Below are 6,364 nucleotides of genomic sequence, written 5' to 3' on the forward strand. Positions count from 1 at the left end.
AACCGTTTCGTGTTAATTTTTTCTTCTTTTTTTTTGACAAATAATCAGTTAGTTTGTAGTAATTGTAATATTATTTCTAAGTATTGTAAATATAAGTCCCAACTGTCAAAGTAAATTAATATATCATCAAAGAAAACGAAAACAAACCTCCTCAAATATGGTCAAAAAAAACTCATTCATTAGAGATTGAAATGTGGTTGGACATTCGTAAGACCAATTAGCATGACTTTGAATTCAAAATGGGTGTGGTGAGTTTTAAAAACAGTTTTTTTGTATATCATCTTCCTTGATTCAAATTTGGTAATAGTCAGACCTTAAATCGATTTTTGAAAAATATTTAACCCCTAATAATTCATCTAATCGACAACAAGAATGAAAAATTTATTTTTAATGGTCATAGCTATTTTGTGTGGAAAACATTACCCAACGGAATCATTGTCATGGTCGATTCAATATCATAGTGAAAGTTAAAAATCCCTAATATTAAAAATTTATTTAAATGTTAAAGTAAAATTTTAATATATTTTTAGATAAATTACATAAAATTTAATATTAATTAAAATAAAAATAATACATGATATATTTAAATAATAAAATAATATATTATTGATGATTTTTTATATGAATAATTTTTATTTAAATATATTATCGATGAATTTTTATATAAATGATTTTTATTTAAATATTTAAAATTTCACTTGTTAAAAAATATAGAATAAGGTAAATTTGATAAAATATATATTCCAATAATCTTTTATTCCTTTAACCAAACACTGTCATCTTATATTACTGTCAGACAAACCAAATACAATAATGTAACATTCCCAGTAACATATTCGATAATGTTACATTCCGGTAATCTTATATTCCGTGATCTAAACGTACCCTAAAGGGCAGGTGTTTCTTTCTCCATCCTTCTGCAAAAAAAAAAAAAAAAAAAATCTCATATCAATAACGAGCATTCTTACACAGAAGGCAATAGCTGTTTTCATAACTTTATGTAGTTTAATTCATAATGTTAGAAGTACAATGGTTTGATAATAAGACCCACTTCACGATGCCTCCTGAACCTCAACTTTCTGTAGCTAAGAGAACACTTGCTGATATTATTACAATCACAGGTGGAACCCAAAACGTAGAAAGCCAAAAATAATGCTCATATAAAATACTTCAAACAAGCCGACAAACTTTTCCGGCAACAAGGAAGCAATTTGACATCTTTATCCAAAATTACTCCAAAAAACCTCACAAGCACTTTAAATTCACAGGGACCAACCCGACTCTTCCAACTCTGGATTCCCTCACCATCACTGAAAACCAGAAGCAAGAAGTGATCTTTCCACTCTTCCAGGCCCGCAAAAGGCATAAGACCACACAATATAGGAAGCCCGATAAGCATAATAGAATAGAATATTGATCTTCGAATCCAGTAAGGAAAAAGTGTGCTTCTTGTCCTTTGTGATACGTTAACAGGTCCATAAAGAATGATGAACAGCACCGATGTAAAGACATTTGAGAAGAAATGCAAAAGGCATAAAATCTCCCAGTAGAAAGCCAAAAGTATCCATTTCCTCCCAATGTATCTACACAGACTTCCCAGCCAAGCCACAGGCAATTCCTAACAGCAACAGTATAAAAGTGACTGGCATCTGCTTTGAAGTTCCAGATCGCTGTATAAGCAAATAGCTACAGCAAGAATCAGCATGAGACCAAAGATCATCCTGCTTACAACTTGAACCTGGCACCTGAGAGTGAGGAACCCTGAATTGAAATATGACACCTGCTTTGGGATCCACCAGTACTTGCTTTCCTGAAAGAAAAAAAATCATGGCATGATAAAATATTTCGGCAACGTGTAAAGTAACCTTAGAGGGGAAACATCACAAAGAGAAAATAATTTATCATGGGTTGCATGATAATGTCAGGCACTTAACGTGAAGATATAATACAGAAACAGATAGTTATCTAGAACAGAACAGCAACGGATGAAAATTGGAGATGTATGTGTGCATCAAACTTAAATATTAATTATTGCTATCAAAATTTAGAAAGACAAATACCATATATTATATAGAGGCAGTCTCCATAAAAATGTTGTCCTACACCCCACCATTCTTGTCTTCAATTGCCAAAGGGCAACTGAACAACAAATGTTAGTTCCAGAACCTCTCACCATTCATTTGACCCATAAACCGCATTCTCAATTCCTACAGACCTGAAGGCTACATAAATTTTCCACATAAAGTTACAGAGTGGGCAACTTTATAATTCACTCAGAAACTGGCAACCAAAAGAGAAACTTGAGGGATTCCTTTTCATTTTGGTTTTAAAAAGTGTAAAGCGCCCTAAAGCACCTAGGGTCCTAGACGCCGAAGCGCTAAGCGAAAGCGCTCGCTTTATGCACACGAAACGCCAAAAAGGCCGAAATTCACAAAAAAAATACAGAATATTTATAAATTATCTTATAAATACTTAAATATCAAAGTGTCAATGCATATATTCAAAACTTATAAGTACTTAAACACCAAAATATAATTCTCAATTTACTTATAAAGTTATAAACACTTAAATACTTATATACCATAAACCATACGACTATACGAGCATATTAATCTCAAAAGATGGTCTACACCAAAAGTAGTCTAAAGTGAGATGAACAAAAGTATTTTTCTAAACCCTCAATTCCTTATAACTAAAAATCCTCTAAATCGTCATCATCATCGTCATCAACTCAGACAACACCATCTCCTTCATCACTAGACACTCCAATATCTTCTTCCATCTCATCTTCATCAACTAAGCATCTACGAGATTGTCTACTAGAGATAGGATTATGAGCAGGAGATTTTCCTTTATCATTTCTCGATGGTCCGGCTCCATCATTCATTACTTTTGATGCTCTAGTTAGATAACTAGACTCATATGCACCGGAAGCGTTAGCAACATCACTCCATGTCAAATCCTCACCAACAAACATCGCCTCATCATCATCTTCATCATCTTCCATTCTTATCATCAACCACTCATTGCTCTCATCAATATCTTGCAAAAGAATGGGATCGGTCTCCTTACTTTTAGCTCGGCGCTCCAAGGCACGATTGAATTTCACAAACACCATGTCATTCAATCTAGATTGTGCCAATCTATTTCGTTTCTTAGTGTGAAGCTACAAGAAAAAAACCAAAACTGGATAATCTAAACTAAAAACCGATCTAAGACTGATAATCTAATAGCCCGCTAAACCCTAAACAAGCCCAAAAATCGTATCTGCTAAAGCCCAGAATCGTATCTTCTAAACTCGCGTTTAAGCACCGATTAGCGCTTTGCTAAAAGCACCGCAAAAGCGCCGATTACTACCGCATAATGAATTCGTAGTGCTTTTGCTATGCTGAAGCGCCAGGGGCCTCGCTCGAGTCGCTTAGCGCTTTAATCGCGCTTAAGCAGCGCTTTTTTAAACTAAGCTTTTCATTAGCTTGAAAAAATTAATTTAGGAGATAATTACCAAGCAGGTAAGCACATGTATCATTATAAAGAGGCACCCCTAATCTAATGGTCAAACGAATCAAAACACTGAACTTCTAATGCTCAAGAAAATTCATGGAAGGCAAATGATAAACGGAAGCCAGGAAAGGGAGATCACCCTTACCTCAGATGAACTACAGGATGATGTCGCATCAGTAATCCTTTTGTAAGAGTAAACATAAGCACCATACATAAGGAGGAATGACATGATGAACAATTCAGCAACAAGAAAATCGATGCACATTCTAAGTAATTCAGCATGTCTTGTGTCTTCTAGTTGGTTCTTGAACTTTTCAGCTTTAAAGGATGCCTTTGATATACCCATTGCTAGTTTGGCTCTCTCCAGATGGTTTGAATCAAAGTTTAGAGCTAGTTGTTCCTCTTTTAGCTTCATCTTTCTCATAGTAAGGCTAAGCTCTAATGTTTTGAGGTCATTCGAACGAACTTGCTCTATAACAGATTTCTCGATTGAGCTGACCATTGACTGGTTGGAGTCGGATCCTGTTCTTGGATTGACACAAACCAATTGATTTATTTGTCCATGAATGGAAAATTCTCGATTCAGGGAACCATTTAGGACATTCTCCTGTACATCTTCATGGATATTCAATTGATCTCGAGTTGAAACAGAAGGGAGATCAATGCCTGAGTATGAATCTTTTGCATCATAAGAGTTTCTATAACACCTGTTTCTGCTTGTAGTTTCATCTGAAGTAGAACTTTTCGTATTATTCAGGTTGGACAGATACTTTTCCTTGTTCTTTGATGAGTCATTAATCAATCTAAGAGTCCTCAAGGTGCTTCCAAATGATTTCTCAAAGTTCCTCACAAAACAATCAAACTTGTCTCCAAAAACCTGACCAAGTAGACCATAGAAGCAAAAGGAATGTTCTTGATAAGCAACATTGAGAGTCAGGGCAATAAAAATGCATGAGGAAACTTAACTTGTAAAATCAGAGTCAAACTATGAGTCGGCAGTTTAAAATTTGGCTCACATTAGCTAAAGATTCTCTGACAGCCGAAGTGCAGATCTGCAAGCATGAAGAATGACTAATTTTGTTAGCAAGAAAGGAACTTTTAACTTCATTAAAACAAACCGGTCATCAAGAAAAATCATGTTATAAGCAGACCATGGTTATGGATTGGTTGTATGTTATGTTCAAGATTAATATAATTCTGAGGTGCTCTTTTCCTCCTTCCTATGTCCTTCATGTTACTTATATAACATGTAGGATATGAAGGGGGTTATTAATGAGGCCTATATTCTATAAAAAAAGAAGAAAAGAAAAATCATGTTAGAGAGTTCGAACAATACCACCGAGAGATAATCAGGAGGTAGGCTTTCATTTTTAACTTCTGTCTTTTCCAGAACCTAGAATTACAAGGAAAGATGTTAACCATAATCAATCAAAATTACTGGTGAGATCCTTACAAACGGAACAAATATATAAAAATTGTCTTTTAGAAAATGTAGCTTTCTTTAAAAGAACCAGCCACAATTGAAGAAGGGCAAGAGGGTGAAGGGATTCAAACTACCTTGACCCCTCCACTGCATGATAACAAACGAACTAAGCAAGACAAAGTCTGAATTATTTTAAGGTTATTATCAAAAAGATAAATTGGGCAGCCGCATGGAAGACATACAAGGAAATAATTTTAGAAACTGCATAGACTAAAACAGGGAACTTTGTTGTCAGGCAAGACTTCAACAAAGCTGCTATAGCTTTTACATACAGCCCAGACAGCTCTACATTGCAACTCAAGCTTCAGTGTGCCAGGAAAAAATGGTATACATCAGCCCAGCACTCCCTTTTGCTTGAGGCAATAGCAAACATTATCGACATCAGCCATCTAATAAAGGCAATGTCATAAGTTATCTTCAAGTCGCTAAAAATAAACAAAACCAAGAACAATAAATGTGGCATAAAGTTTTATAAATTCAAATATATACCAATTCGAATTCACAACAAACTTAAATATCAAGGATCAGAGATTATTACCACAAAAAGATTAAAACTTTCCCCAATTTGTCAAATACAGAACCATAATTAACTTCAAATTTTCCAGACTAAAACAAACCTTACATTTCAACCAGAATTCTAATCATCTCCCCTCAAAAAAGCTTAAAAAATTCAACTTAAAGATCGACAATTCAGCATATGACAGCACATGCATTACGATTTTCCATCTAGCATTAGGGTTAAAATATTTAAAAGATTGAAACCTGATCGAACCTGGGCAACAACGGCCGCGAAGGACATTCCTAGAGGAAGCGCAACGGAGTCAACGTCGCGAACCTCAGGCTGCCGAACAGAACCGAATCGAACCCTAAGAGGCCGGCGTTTAGATGACAAACGCGTTCCTTTATGAAAAGAAGAAGAAGCGGAGCAAGAAGACGATGAGGGCGCGTCTTTAACAACAGCTTTCTTTTTCTTCTTTCTGATGAGGGGATTTGAAGGTACGGTGGACGCACAAGCAGAAGTTACGTTGGGTTGCCGAGAACGATGGGAGGAAGAAGAAGAGGAGGCTGCATCCATTGGGCGAAAAATAGAAGGTACGAAATTTTGAAGAAAAAAACATTCACTGGCTTAATCATATTTGTAGAGTCAGAAATTGCGTTGAAACGACGCCGAGAATACATTTGAATTTCCTCAAACCGTGATATAAACGCTATTTTGGGATTGTATCAGGAAATGCGGATTAATATACGGTTAATATACGACGTTATCGGATATATTAAAAGATATTTAATAAATTTGGTTTAGCGCTACCGGAAATGTTGACTAATAATAATGTAGTAGGTCTAAGTCATGAAGAAATATTAAAAAATTTGTGCAACCGG

General features: G+C 35.2%; 1 pseudogene; it reads right to left on the reverse strand.

The window, feature by feature from the left end:
• Positions 1-950: 950 nt before the first annotated feature.
• On the reverse strand, positions 951-6,070 carry LOC120216439 (annotated as a pseudogene).
• Positions 6,071-6,364: the final 294 nt, after the last annotated feature.

This window comes from Hibiscus syriacus, unplaced genomic scaffold, assembly GCF_006381635.1.
Source record: "Hibiscus syriacus cultivar Baekdansim isolate YM2019G1 unplaced genomic scaffold, ASM638163v2 tig00110160_pilon, whole genome shotgun sequence".
Lineage (NCBI taxonomy): Eukaryota > Viridiplantae > Streptophyta > Magnoliopsida > Malvales > Malvaceae > Hibiscus > Hibiscus syriacus.